This window comes from Cryptotermes secundus, unplaced genomic scaffold (genome assembly GCF_002891405.2).
Source record: "Cryptotermes secundus unplaced genomic scaffold, Csec_1.0 scaffold304, whole genome shotgun sequence".
NCBI classification, from domain to species: Eukaryota; Metazoa; Arthropoda; class Insecta; order Blattodea; family Kalotermitidae; genus Cryptotermes; species Cryptotermes secundus.
Window position 1 is genome coordinate 864,003 of NW_019721521.1, and position 13,572 is coordinate 877,574.

Here is a 13,572-nt window from a genome sequence, read left to right on the forward strand (position 1 = left end):
TAAACAATAAAAAAGGTAAAAGTATCAAAAATGGAGGAGAAAATGATAAATGTTTAAATTCCAGAATATTATCCTTAGAAAATTATATAATTTAATCGTATATGGGATCAAAATTTTTAATAAAAAAACCCCTTCAGAATCATTACGAATATGAATATGAAATTAATTTTTATGATGCAATAAATTCAGTAAATTAACGCCAACAATAATAAAAAAAATTAAGATAACAGCAAAATATCAACTAAAGGATTTAAACAATCATTTGAGATACAGCAGAAGCCTCCGCGATAATTCCAGAAAGACTGAGAGATCTTGAGAAAAGTCGGTTTCACTGCGCCTGCGTATGCAGCAGAAATTTCGCAATGCCGAGGAAGGTGGGAAGTTCAGTATGAATGGTGAGTAGGTAAGGATTTAGATTGAGGGTATTACAACAAATTTAAATCTGTTATCGCAGCAACCTTCTAGAGAGATTAAAACAGAAGACGGAAATAACTATCAAGGATAGCCTTTTAACCAGGACGAGGTTAGAAGCGTGTATCTCCCGAATGCAACACCAGTTTTTTAATGCCATAATTAAACTTCTGAGCTGGAAAACTATTATGTTGTAATTTGAAGAAAGATAATGAGGAAAACCACAACTTTAAATAAGAAGCATTTTCTAAGCTGATGTGCCACATATACCGTTGAAAATGTCGATCAATAACCATAATATCAGTTATGAAACATCATTGCTGCTATAAATATCCCGTTTTCTATAGTTCGGTACCTCCAAATAACCCTACGACTCTATATGTAGTGAATGAAACAATAATCTAATCACATGATGCTAGCAGTTTATATCGTGGAACCGTTAAATCTACCTCCAGGAAAGGAAAGTTCAGTAACTACAAGAAGAGAAAAGTAGCGTTATATTTCTCCGAAACGTCAGGACCCACCTGTGAGATTAGGCTATATTCAGTCCTGACCCAGCAGATTTTAATGTGAACCTTCAAAATCGTATAAGCCTCATCTCCTATATATATATATATATATAATGAGCATTCTTCTAAGGTAGACTGCCGGGAGTTATTTCTGACCATTAGCTCTTCTGGACGCTCTTCTCACACAGCAAACCATTCATATGATGTTTTATTTTAAGATCAATTAAATATACAGATTTAAATGAACAGACACTGAGAATGAGGAATGGATTCATCTCGTGCAGAATAAAATCCAGTGGCGCTTTTCTGGCTCTCCGTTCAACTCCATCCCTGCTACATTTTTAACTTTATTTTCTATTTTGTTTATTTTACTACCATATACTTTATTTTTGTTTCAGTTTACACCTTATAATTTTATATATATTTTTTTTATTTATCTCGTCTTTTTCGCGTATTCTTCGTGAAATCTTCCCTCTTTATTTTTGTTTCTTCCTTGCTTAAGGGACTGCATTTGTTTTACTTTTATTTTTTTTTCAATTTTATCTTATCTTCTCCTCGTCCTCTTATACTTTCCTATTTTCCTGCTGCTACATATTTCCCCGGGAAAAACGATAACAAATCAAAACCTGATTCAGGAGGAAATTAAGAGGCGATTGAACTCGGGTAATGCTTGCTACCATTCAGTCCAGAACCTTTTGTCTTCTCGTCTGCTGTACAAATATTTAAAAATTGGAATATAAAAAACCATAATTTTGCCTGTGGTTCTGTNACGAACCTTCGGGTTCCATAAAATGCTGGGAAATTCATGAGTAGCTGCAGATTTGGCTTCTCCTCAAGAAGGGCTCAGCTCCACGAGTAAGTAAGTAAGTACATACTCCCCCACCCCTTAATCGTGCGCTTGCTACATCTCTCACATTGTAATACCACCGTCTCCTGTTGATCAGCCAAGGGTTCGATCCCACTTTCCTATATCACAAACATTTTTTTTTAATCTCGGCTTATTCGTCTGCCTTGAAGATGCAGGCAGCACCTTCTTCCGATACGCTGGCAGTGATCTACCAGACTACATGGCGTCGCGCCCTGGAAGAATAACCGACATTTTATTACTGTCCCAACAATTATGTGACCTCATAACGGCGAATGTGAATTGTCATAATAAACACGAACTGAGAGGAGCAATTGGTGGCGACCTCATTTAAATGTATTTAAAATCAAGTAAAAGTGACAAATCTCAGACAGCACTGCGAGTCTGCCAGACTAAATATGGACGGTGCATCCTCCGAATGAATCCATTTCACTGAATAATTCATTTGGATGTACAAACTTGAAACTCTTAATTTTAGCGCTGTTGCAAAGTATGTTTCTTGCAGGAAGGTATTCTGCAGTAGAATAAGAAACTATGGACACTTGAGGAGGCATGAGAAGAACAGACAGGTAGACGAAGGAGAAGAGAAAGGGCGCTCTGGCAATGGACAAGAGAAACATGGCAAGAAAAGGAAAGATTCCCCTAGCATCTTTCGCTAGAGACGAACAAGGAAAATCACTGAGAAGGTGGTGCATAAACAGCAAACTGTGAGCGCAAGACAGACTTATAGTTACCATAATTTTAAGAATTAGCCGTCTGTTTGCTGTTATAGCTTTCATTACATAAATTCTGCTATATCTGCAGATAATGAATTACGGTCTATCTTTTACAGATATTGGGAAGTTGTCTTCTGTAAGAATGGACGAGTTTATGGTAGTCCTTTTGTGGTTTCTCCACAATTGACTTTCACGCTGTGAGATTTGAGTCTCTCACGGCCATGAAAATGATCACTCAATTCTGGGCACTCGGTGTCACATTCAGCATGATCACGATCTCCGATTTTGCCATTATTTCGACTTCTTACAGAAACGCCCAAAATGAACAGGAAAGTAACTATGTCACGAAAGGAAGTTAAGCGTACAATATCAGTCAGTAGGGTTGTAAGCGTTTGCATTGTTTTTCAAATGTTTCACTGTTTCAACGTTGAAGGTGTTTTTACAAAGCTGTATCAATTTACTTACTTACTTACTTATTCATGGAGCTGAATCCTTCTGGAGGAGCCGTCAACTCTGCAGCTACTCAAGAATTTCCCACCATTTTATGGAACCCGAAGGTTCATTACCGGGTTCACAAGAACCCTCCACTGCTCCATATCCTGAGCCAGATCAATCCGATCCATACTATCCCATCCTATCTCTCTAAGATCCATTTTAATATTGTCCACCCACCTACTCCTTGGTCTTGCCATTGGTCTCCTTCCTTCTGGTTTTCCCATCAATATCCATACGAAACATATTTATTATTGATAATGCGGGTGATAATGAACTACAAATAGATTTGTGAGAGTGCCCTGTCCGTTCCATGCTTTCCTCACATATTTCTGGTGCAATATTACGGCTGTGGATAAGCTTAACCTTGCAGGTTCCTTGTTATTCTTGTGAGTAGGTGCAGTGTTATTGGTGCTACGGTATTTTTAATGAGAAGGCGGATTGCATTATTGGCCCTGTGGTTGTCTTTTTAACTGTTTTACTGGTACCATGCCATTTGTACGGTTAGTCTCTATTATTATAGACTTGGTGTTACTCTTGCGAAGGGATCGGACAACAATGCTGGCCTTGCATACCTACTTTCCTTTTTACTGTTTTATTGGCTCATATTACATGTACGGAACCATGTAATTTTTGTGAAGAGACCTGACCGCATTACTGAGCCTGGGGTTTCTCCCTCTCTTATAGGTTCCTTGATATTTGCAAGAGCAGAGTTTGCAAAATGTCAGCCTCTGTTCCATAGCGAGACCGGGCTACGTAACCAGTCCTATATGAACAATATATATTTCATTATAAAGAAAAAGATAAAGCTATTCTTATATCAGGCCGTGGGGTCCCATAGGTTTGTGAGACGTTGAGGCTCCCACATTTTCTAGACAATCGGCTCACAGATGGCGGTGAGGTTGTCAGCCTTATGAGCCTGCCGCCCTTTACACCCCAGAAAGATTCCTAGTACTCATTGCTGTTAGAGGCTGAGTCCACTCTATGGTCATAATGCGGCTGGAAAGATTAGGCAAATTGAAAAATCCAATGGCCTCACTGGGAATCGAAACCACGATCCTCCGGCTTGTAGCACAGTGCCTCGACCAACTANAACTCTGCTACCACAATGTGTTGACTAACAAGTTGTTTAGATTAAAAAGGCTATACCAATAAATTTCGGAATATAATAAATATAAGATATATATATGAATATATTAAGAAAGAAGCAATAATTAGATAGAAACGCATATGAAGAAAAATCAGGAACAAAGACCAACAGCTAGTAAATAACTTTATTAATTATTGTTACACGTGAATAAACGCGTCTGAGTTCAAACTTTCGTGGCACATTCTGACTCTGATGTTACACGCCTTTCGAGAAACATTGGTTTAGAGATTCGTAATATCAAACACAGACATTTTGTTTCATAAAGTTTATTCATTTTAACCCTCTCCTTAGCAGTGCACAGAAACACAGCAATCGGTTTTGTGAAATAGTAGGAAATTAGAAAATTTCTAGTGATTGAGTTGTTTATGATGCTGACCTCACATTATAAAGGTGAAAGTACGTTAAATCATAAACCGATGATTTTCAAACCTTCGACTTTATTGAATGGGGTGGAGAGGACTATGTTTGCTAATTATGCCATTAATGACCTAATCTGAGACAATATTCAAGAATGACGCTTTGATGCTTATACTTTCTTGCCCTCCTAGCTAGTGTTTGCTTCATACGGAGGCCTTTTGTGGGTGCTCTTTTTTCTTTTTATTGCTAGTGGGGTGGGACTAAGTCCCTTGTACTGCGGCCACTTCTGGCCTATTGTACCAGACCCAGATGATAGGTGAGGGTGATTGTGGAGCAATTCGTGGAATGAAGATTGGCAAGGGAAACCGAAGTACTCTGAGAAAACCTACCCCAGCACCACTTTGTCCACCACAAATCCCACTTGACCAGACCCGGGATCGAACCCTGACCGCCGCGGTGGGAAGCCAGCGACTAACCGCTTGAGTTATGGCGCAGCCCTTGTGGGTGCTCTAACCGGCCGCAGATCCTTAGACTCTACTAGCCGAAGCTGACCTCCGTGCAGATAAATGAGAATATCACAAGAAGTCAGGAGCGTCGAAAGCACTGGATCACAAGAAGGTGGACAGTTAACATTTTCCTCAGTCCATAAATTCCTTAGTTTATTTCAGAGCTCATTCCGCCTCCTTCAACTCAAAGAAAGAGAAAATGAATTTTCAAAGTTTTTCTGGAGAAATGACCCCTTGCCCTCAATTTTTTGGAATCTGCAGGCCAATCCTGAACATCTTTATAAAACTATATGCGATAGTTTCCAACACTAGAGAGATGTGAGCAGCTTGTCTGGCCCTAGTGCTTAGCACATATCTTTCTAGACATGACCCTTCATAGTGGAGGCTGTCGAAACTGAGTATCAGATGACACCAGACAAATTAAAGCTGGTGTTTGACCTAGTATTTGAAGCATATGGATAACATTTTCTCCTGTACCACAATTATTGAATCTGTAGCAACAAGGTGTACATGCTTGTACCATTTTCTGTCCCTACCGTCATTCTTAGACGAGAAGAAATATTCACTCATATAGCATAAAAACATAATTGTTTTTCCTGCCCATTATTTTTATATGCACTGATGAAATTCTTAATTGCCGCTCATTTTAAAACGAATTGATATGCGGCTATTTACATCTTATGTGTCTAACGTCGTTATGTTTGTTTACATTTATGTCCGTTGCAGTCTACAGAAATAAATGGTAATTTAATATTAACTTTATTCATTCTGGTCCGTCGCACTACTTAATTATTATAAAATTTTCGACAATTCCATCCACTATGACTCAGTATATATATATTTATATAGTGCATTTACATGTTTCGGTCACTTTTGACCATCTGCAGAAGGCAATAACAACATGTTCGTAATATATGTGCTTAAAGTTTTGTATAAAATCTTTTTTAATTAATATAATTTTTAGTTATACTATTAATATTCTTAATATTTTAAATCTTGAACCTCTGAGATTTGTGTCTTCGTGTCTTCTATGTCAAAACGGGTGATTGGGATGATATTTGCCGTCCTCTGAGGTCCAGGCTGCGTTTCCCCCCACTTTTTTTGTATGGTTCATTAAAGGATCTGCAATTCTATTGTGCGAACTTTTATATATCAAATTAATTAATCGGTAGACGTTCTCTAAGGAGTTAAAATTTAAATATATTAACAGAACTAATTCCAAGGAAGTTTCTTAAACTTGCCTGAACTCTTTCTAAATAAATCTCTTCAAATCGCAACATATTTTTAGGTCTACATGTGCCTAAGACTCAGAGAGAACAAAGGTTTTATATTTATACTTATTGTCTCTGTTATGGGCAGAATAATCTAGCACGCCACTCTGTAGTGGCTGTAACATGTGTAATGTGTTACTTGTCTCAGTAATCTCTCTAATCCATTTGTCGCTGTACTTCAGCATATTATGCCGGTGCCACGTGACATTAACATTCTGACTAAGGACGTGTATGTAAATATGTATTTAAGCATTACGCCATGAGAGCATATGGCGGGATGGAGGCGTAGCTTCACCAATTTTGACCTCGGCACTGACAGAGGTAAGTGGTCAGCTTCAGGCTCCTGCTGCTTTACCGCTGTGGAAACATTCTGCCGTACCCTTTGGACATGAGGCTGGATGTGGCCCAATGTTGGTTGAACGCTGAGGAGAGAAGAAAAAATCTCTTGCGAATACTGAGGCACATGTTGTTTGTCTTGCTGTGGAAAGTTAAGGATCAGCAAGGGTGGATGTTTTCGGGTACCGTTTATTTTCTGATTAAAAAAAATGTACACGAGTCACTTCCATCTAGTGTCGAGGTCAAGAAATGTGAAGATACGAGTATACCTACACTACCTACACTTCCCTATATGTCGTTATGGCATAGAATTTAATTAATTAAACATAGGAACAACTTTACCTTATATGTACACATGCCCACGATTTGCTACTACCAATTCATTAGTCTGTTGCGACGGTAATTGCGCATTGATGTAGGAAGACCGGAAATTGGAGAGCTTGTGACAGTTCCCAGCATGTTAATGACTAGTATTCAGGTGACTAATGAGGAATGCTTTCTTGAAAAGATCCGTAATGATCATAAACTTCTATGGAAGACACTATAAACACTACACCCATGCTCTTGGCAAGATATGAACCTAGGCTTATAATAATAGGTTCACTAACAACTACGAATACAGTCAACTGGCAATAATGAAAGGGTTGCTATTGTTGATAAACAGCTAGTGTGCCTTTGTTACCAGAGAATTTGCCGAGTAACAAATTATATATCAATACTAACATGCTAGGTTTGTTACGGTTTCCTTAATTTGAATTCTGGACAAGAATTACCTTCGGGCTGGTTGTAACACCCTTTGATCCCGTTAGACAAAGTCAGGGCCCTAACATTAAATCTGCCACACGAAGGAGCAACAGCAGGCCATATAAATTACCAGAACTTCAGTTACGAAAAGTACAGTGTTCAACACAGAAATTGTTTCATGTTAAATTTTAATCCACCTGATCTGAATTTTCTGACCGCCTCTGTGGTCTAGTGGTCAGAATTCCTGGCTACAGATCCAGAGGTCCGGGTTCAATTCCCGGCGCTAGCAGATTTTCTGAGAAGTAGTGGATATAGAATGGGGTCCACTCAGCCTCGCGAGGATAATTGAAGAGTTATTTCAAGGAAATAGCGGCTCCGCTCTAGAAAACCGACATTAACTGCCGTGGAGATTCGTTGCGCTGATCACGCGACACCCTCTATCCCCTAAAGTTGGAACTAACTTCTCTGACAAAGGCGGTCGCTCGGTCAATATAGTTCGAGTGCGGACTACAGGTCACGGAGTTTTTTTGTTTTGTTTGTTACAGAAATTTTGAAAATTTAAGTCGACACCGAAATTATTTTTTCACCGTGTGCAATCAGAATACAGATCTGAATTGAAAGTTACGTTTCCATTGGGATGAATTTGATATAATTTAAATCCACCGAAAATTTAATTTCGCGGTGACATGTGCTGAATATATTCACTTGGGTACTAGTTGGTCCCATACACACAATGAGAAATCGTGTGTATGTTAATATTGCATATATATATAAATTTTTCTAATCGTTGAATAAATGCTGTATTGCTTTCAAGTGGGTTTTAGTTGCGAAGTTCCTCTGGAACGACCCCGAGGTGTCTTAATACAGGCAGCTTTAAAGCCAGTGAATATTAACAAAACGCCGCATATAGCGGTACGGTCTTTATAGCGTCGTATGTATTGTACGGTCATTTATCCAAACTATGCCCCCAGGTCCGAGGTCCTTTGTCAAATTTCATAATAAGTTTATTTTTTTACGGTGAGGAGTTGTTAGCCCCACGCACAACCCCCAAGCTGAAAGACCACCCGTTGTCGGCTGTCCACGACTGTTTATTCAATACATTCGCAACTATCTTCCATATATGGAGGCTGCTTCCTCCATCCGCAACCTGAGGACGCGCCATGCCATGGTGAAAAGGGACCCACCCACACAACCAGATGGCCAAGACGTATGTGAGTGAATAATATTAAAATGGATCTTAGAGTGGATGGGGCAATGTGGACTAGATTCATCTGGTTCATGATGGGAACAAGTGGAGGGCTCTTGTGAACACGGTAATGAAATTTCAGGTTCCATAAAATGCTTGGAAGTTCTCGAGGAGCTGCACAACTGGCAGCTTCTCAAGAAGAGCTCAACTCCAGGAAGTTAGTTAGTTAGTTAGTTAGTACGGTAGTACAGTTACTGACAGTTCTCGTAACAGTATAGGTAGAGCTATCAAGATGACGATACGTGTTGCCTGATTCCTCTTGGTCCAGAAGATTTGGAAACACACCGAACATTCATGCAAACGCACAAAGGGCGAAAAGATTTATTCAAAACATTATTCATATGGGGCACAAAACGAGAGTCCGAGTGCCAGTTGTGCCAGCTGGGAGTAATATCGTGTTTTACTACTATAAATCATATAAAAATGCATTTGGGAGACAGGTGCAGTCGACCGATTTTTGTGTTACTTAACGGTAATCTTCCCAGCCAGTCAGTTATAGAGCAGGGTGATGAAATTAAGGAGAATTTTATAGGCACAGTACATAGCATGTGATATAAGAAATGCGTGCAAAATTTTGCTCGCGATAAATGTAAGGAGATGATCACTTGTGAGGCCTAGTCGTAGGTTTGTAGATGATATTAAAACAGATCTTGGAGAAAGAGAGTGTGGATATAAGGATTAGATTTATTTAACTCAAAATAGGATCCGGTAATAAGTTTTGTGAGCATAGGAATAAATTTCCGGTTTCCGTAAGATGAGGAGTAATTACTGACCAGCTGGATGATTATGAGCCTATTAAGAAAATTTTTATTGTATATAGATAGTTACAGAGCGTCGGGCGGTAGGACGATTGTGTATGATGCATTCGAAAAGATTTGAAAGAAACGGTCGTGGCCTGCTTCATAGTAACATATCTGGGAGAAATTAGAAAAACCAGACACCTCAATCGAGATAGTTTCTGGGCGGGATTTGATCCTCGTACCTCCTGAATACAACAGCTCAACCATGACATCCAGCGTAAGGGAAACTGTGTTTAACCTACGCATAAGCCTGAAGGAATTCTTCGTCACCCAACTGAGTCAGGCTGGGTAAAATATTCAGAGAGATGTCTTAGGAATCAGAACGTTCAAGCACAGTCGTGTGTGAACCGGCCTTCTTTCAGCCTCCACCTAACGAAATGATTGATGGGCGCCCAGGGTCAGATGTCGAGAATGTAGCCACGCAAAGTACAGCGATTATTCGTCTGTTACATACTGAGCAGGCTCCAACCACAGAGAGACACACTGGATAGAAAATGCCTGTTCTTCTATTTTTCGTATCAGTCCCTCTGGTCTGTTTCCTATTAGAATTAATCTGCAATGATGTGTCTTTAGAGGGTTGATAGAGCTACTTCGACGAGGGATCAGCCCTGTCGCAAGGCCGCTGCCTGCAGACAGGACAACACAAACACAAGTGAAATGTGGACAGATATCCATGCCTCGAGTGGGATTCGAACCCACGATCCCAGGGTCTGAACTGGAGAAGACATTTTATGCTTTAGAACGCGCATCCACTGTGATCGGCACATAAAAATTATTTGGAATAAATAATTTGACCATGGCCCCTATGATGCGCCTGTTAATTAATAAGAAGATTGTTAGATTTTATGATCTGTATTTTAACAACGAAGCAGTTTTTGGAATTGGATTTTCGTCTGTGTTCTGGACATGGATAATACTGATCATTCTATTTTTTTAATTAATGATAGTGACCGGTATCGAACCTGGTACTGTTTGATACAGCATCGAATAGAAGCGAACCAAATTGTCTGGTTATTACCAGCGCTGTAGTCGAGTCAGGGAAATCTAGGGCGGCCCCACAATGCCTTATTTTAAGTGCATTAATTTAAATGGGGGGTTTACCCTGACTCTTACTTTAAGAACAATTACTTGAAGCTTAAATAATTTATGGTTTATTTATTTTCCGAATTTTTTTTTTTTTGGGAGGAGGAAGTGTCAGCCTCTGTAAATGTGCGCCCTTTGTGTGCTGTTTGTCGTTCGGTGCTGCTTTTAAAAGTATCAAGTTATCGTTAAGTACAAATAAAAATGGCCCCACATCATGATTTATACCTATTTCTGTCAGTTCAGTTCTGCCCGCCAGACTACCCCCAATTTTGTTTTTAGCACTACACCAGTATCGGTTAGTAAACTATATATAGGTTTAGCAATAGAAGGTTTCCTGCAACGTCCTTTCAATTGCACCGACAACAATAACTCTCAAATTTAGTGTCGCTCTATGTAAGATCTGCATTTTTACACTAATTTTACTTAAATAGTTTTCGAAATGATCATTTTTATGAGATATTATTAATAACCATTTTTTTTCATAGTTTCCTGCAAAATTATTTAATCCTATATAAAATTAGTGGACGATTTAACTCGGGAATAGGACCTGGCATCTTTTATGATAAGAAAGAATATCAGTAACTTCCAGTAGCGTATTTGTTGCAACCCTTTTCTTTCGTCACTGCTACTTTCGTGATATTTCCGTCACCCTGTTCTCCATAAAATGTACAGTTGAATTGTCAGTAATCAGGTGTCATAAATAAAAAGTAAATTTGTCCCTGTGCTTAACTTATTAAGTACTATGCCATGAAGGCGTATGGGGGAGTTGATATATAGATCACATTTTCTTGACCTTGGCACTAACTGGAGGTGAGTGGTCAGCTTCAAGCCCCTGCCGCTTTACCCCCGGGAAAGAGCCCCCGGTTCCCATTGGATAGGAGACTGTGTGGGCCCCAGAGCTGGGCTGAACAACGTAGAGAAGAGAAAATTCTTAAACTTATTGGGACTCGAACTCCAGCTCCTCGGTCGTCCAGCCCATAGACAGTCACTATGCTGACTATCCTGCCCTCACAAAAGTATCTGGCGAGTTTCATCACAATCGTGAGCCTCGTTAAATCAGATCTGTTAAATATTCTCTGTCATGTATTACTCTCAAATATTGGACGATAGAGCTTTGTTCGGCCCTCACTTAGAAATACGACAATTTTTAACAGGCTTGAGGAAATTTCCGATTTCTTGGCCTGGGAATTTCTTACCTGAATTTATTAATGCTCTTAATAAATTGATTTATTTAAGTTTGAAATAGTACAAATAATTATTTCCATATGCACTAATTTTGAGCTGTAATTAATTATAAAATAAATCATTAAATTTTAAGTATATATTTCTTTCTTTTATTATGAGGTCCAGATATAACTATAAATTTCACCTGGAAATATAAACAAATTTACGTTTTCGAATAATTGCCACTTTATAAAGAGTAAAACATATCAGTATATATTTTTGTGACACGAGGGATAGTTGCTAAAGATTTGGTCGAAACACAAACCATTGTGAGGATTACTTCATACGAGACCATAATTTCCAGTGCATGAGCTACGGGTTGATAGTTTACGCAGAAGTTCGAACTCATAAGATGAGACATTATTGGTCTGTGTGTGAGACAAAGAAAGGAAACTACCGCTTCAGTAACAAAAGAAACTTAATTTCGGTGTCGTTTTAATATACCTATAAGGGAGCTTTAGTCATTAAACGTGTAAAATATGGCTACAGATTTTATTCAGAGCGCTAAAGAAAGTGAGGAGGAAGGAATAAGATCCCAAGACTAGAAGATGATTGCTAATATCTCAAGTCTATTTACTTGTTTCGACTTGTATCATTCATAAAAATAATTGGAAACCTATACGTCCTAGAACATAAGAGTTTTCATACAAAAATATAAGCAAATATATAAATAAATCCCCAAACTTGCGAAAGGCAGGTCAAATATAAATAATTTGTAGGCATAAAATTTGGGCATCTGATGACACAATAGTGAAAAAATTAATAGTTGGAGGAGCTGAAATAGCGCAGTAAGTATAGAGACTAGCTACGGGCTTGACGACCGAGGTGTCGGAGTTCGAGACCCGGTGAGATCAAGAATTTTCTCTTCTCCACGTAGGTCAGACCTACTCTGGGGTCCATCCAACCTCCTATACAATTGGTACTGGGGGCTCTTTCCCAGGGGGTAAAGAGGTCGGGGTGTGAAGCTGACCACTCACCTTCAGTTAGTGCCGAGGTCAAGAAAATCAACTCCCCCATACGCCTTCATGGCGCAGTGCTTAATTAGTTAAGCACAGGAACAACCTTACTGTTTTACTTATTATAATTGAATTACGAGTATTATGTATATTATATTTCAGGAGACATCGTTGGGTTGTACAGGATGCCATAAGTCAAATTCTTGGTTCTAGTTTCGTGCAGTTATTATACCGGATGTGACGTAAACGAAATGGATTGCGTCAGTGCAGAGTGGTCTCAGAACTCTTGACCCAAGTGCGTACGATGCTGGAATAATATTTCAACACAAGCCCTGGCAGAAATGGACCTCACGTCGAGACACGAAAGCAAAATGTATAGGTCCATTTTTCAAGCTTTCGTAATTGTGTCCTACGGCAATTTCTACAGTTAACACTCGTCACTAAACCGAACTTGACGACTACCGTCCTGAATGAACTCTGTTTCTGAACACTTCCATTCCGCGTGTTGCTACACATGGTTGACTGATTAACGGGTTCGAAGACAACTAGACTACATTTTTTATAAGCGTCTGTCAACACGTAAAAGAAGAAATTAAGTCAGACTGCGTGTTTCAGGTTTATTATATCGTGTAGTCTGGTGGTTGGTCACTAAGGTTAAGGAGGAATATCCTGCCTCCTACTTCAGAGTAGAATCAAATGGAGTATTTAATAATGGAATTTAAAAATTTTTCTTATTGCTAGGGGCGTGGGACTAAGTACCTTGTACTGCGGCCATTTCTGGCCTATTGTACCAGCTCCAGATGATAGGTGACGGTGATTGTGGAGCAATTGATGGAATTAAGATTGGCAGGGGAAACCGAAGTACTCTGAGAAAACCTGCTTCAGCGCCACTTTGTCCACCACAAA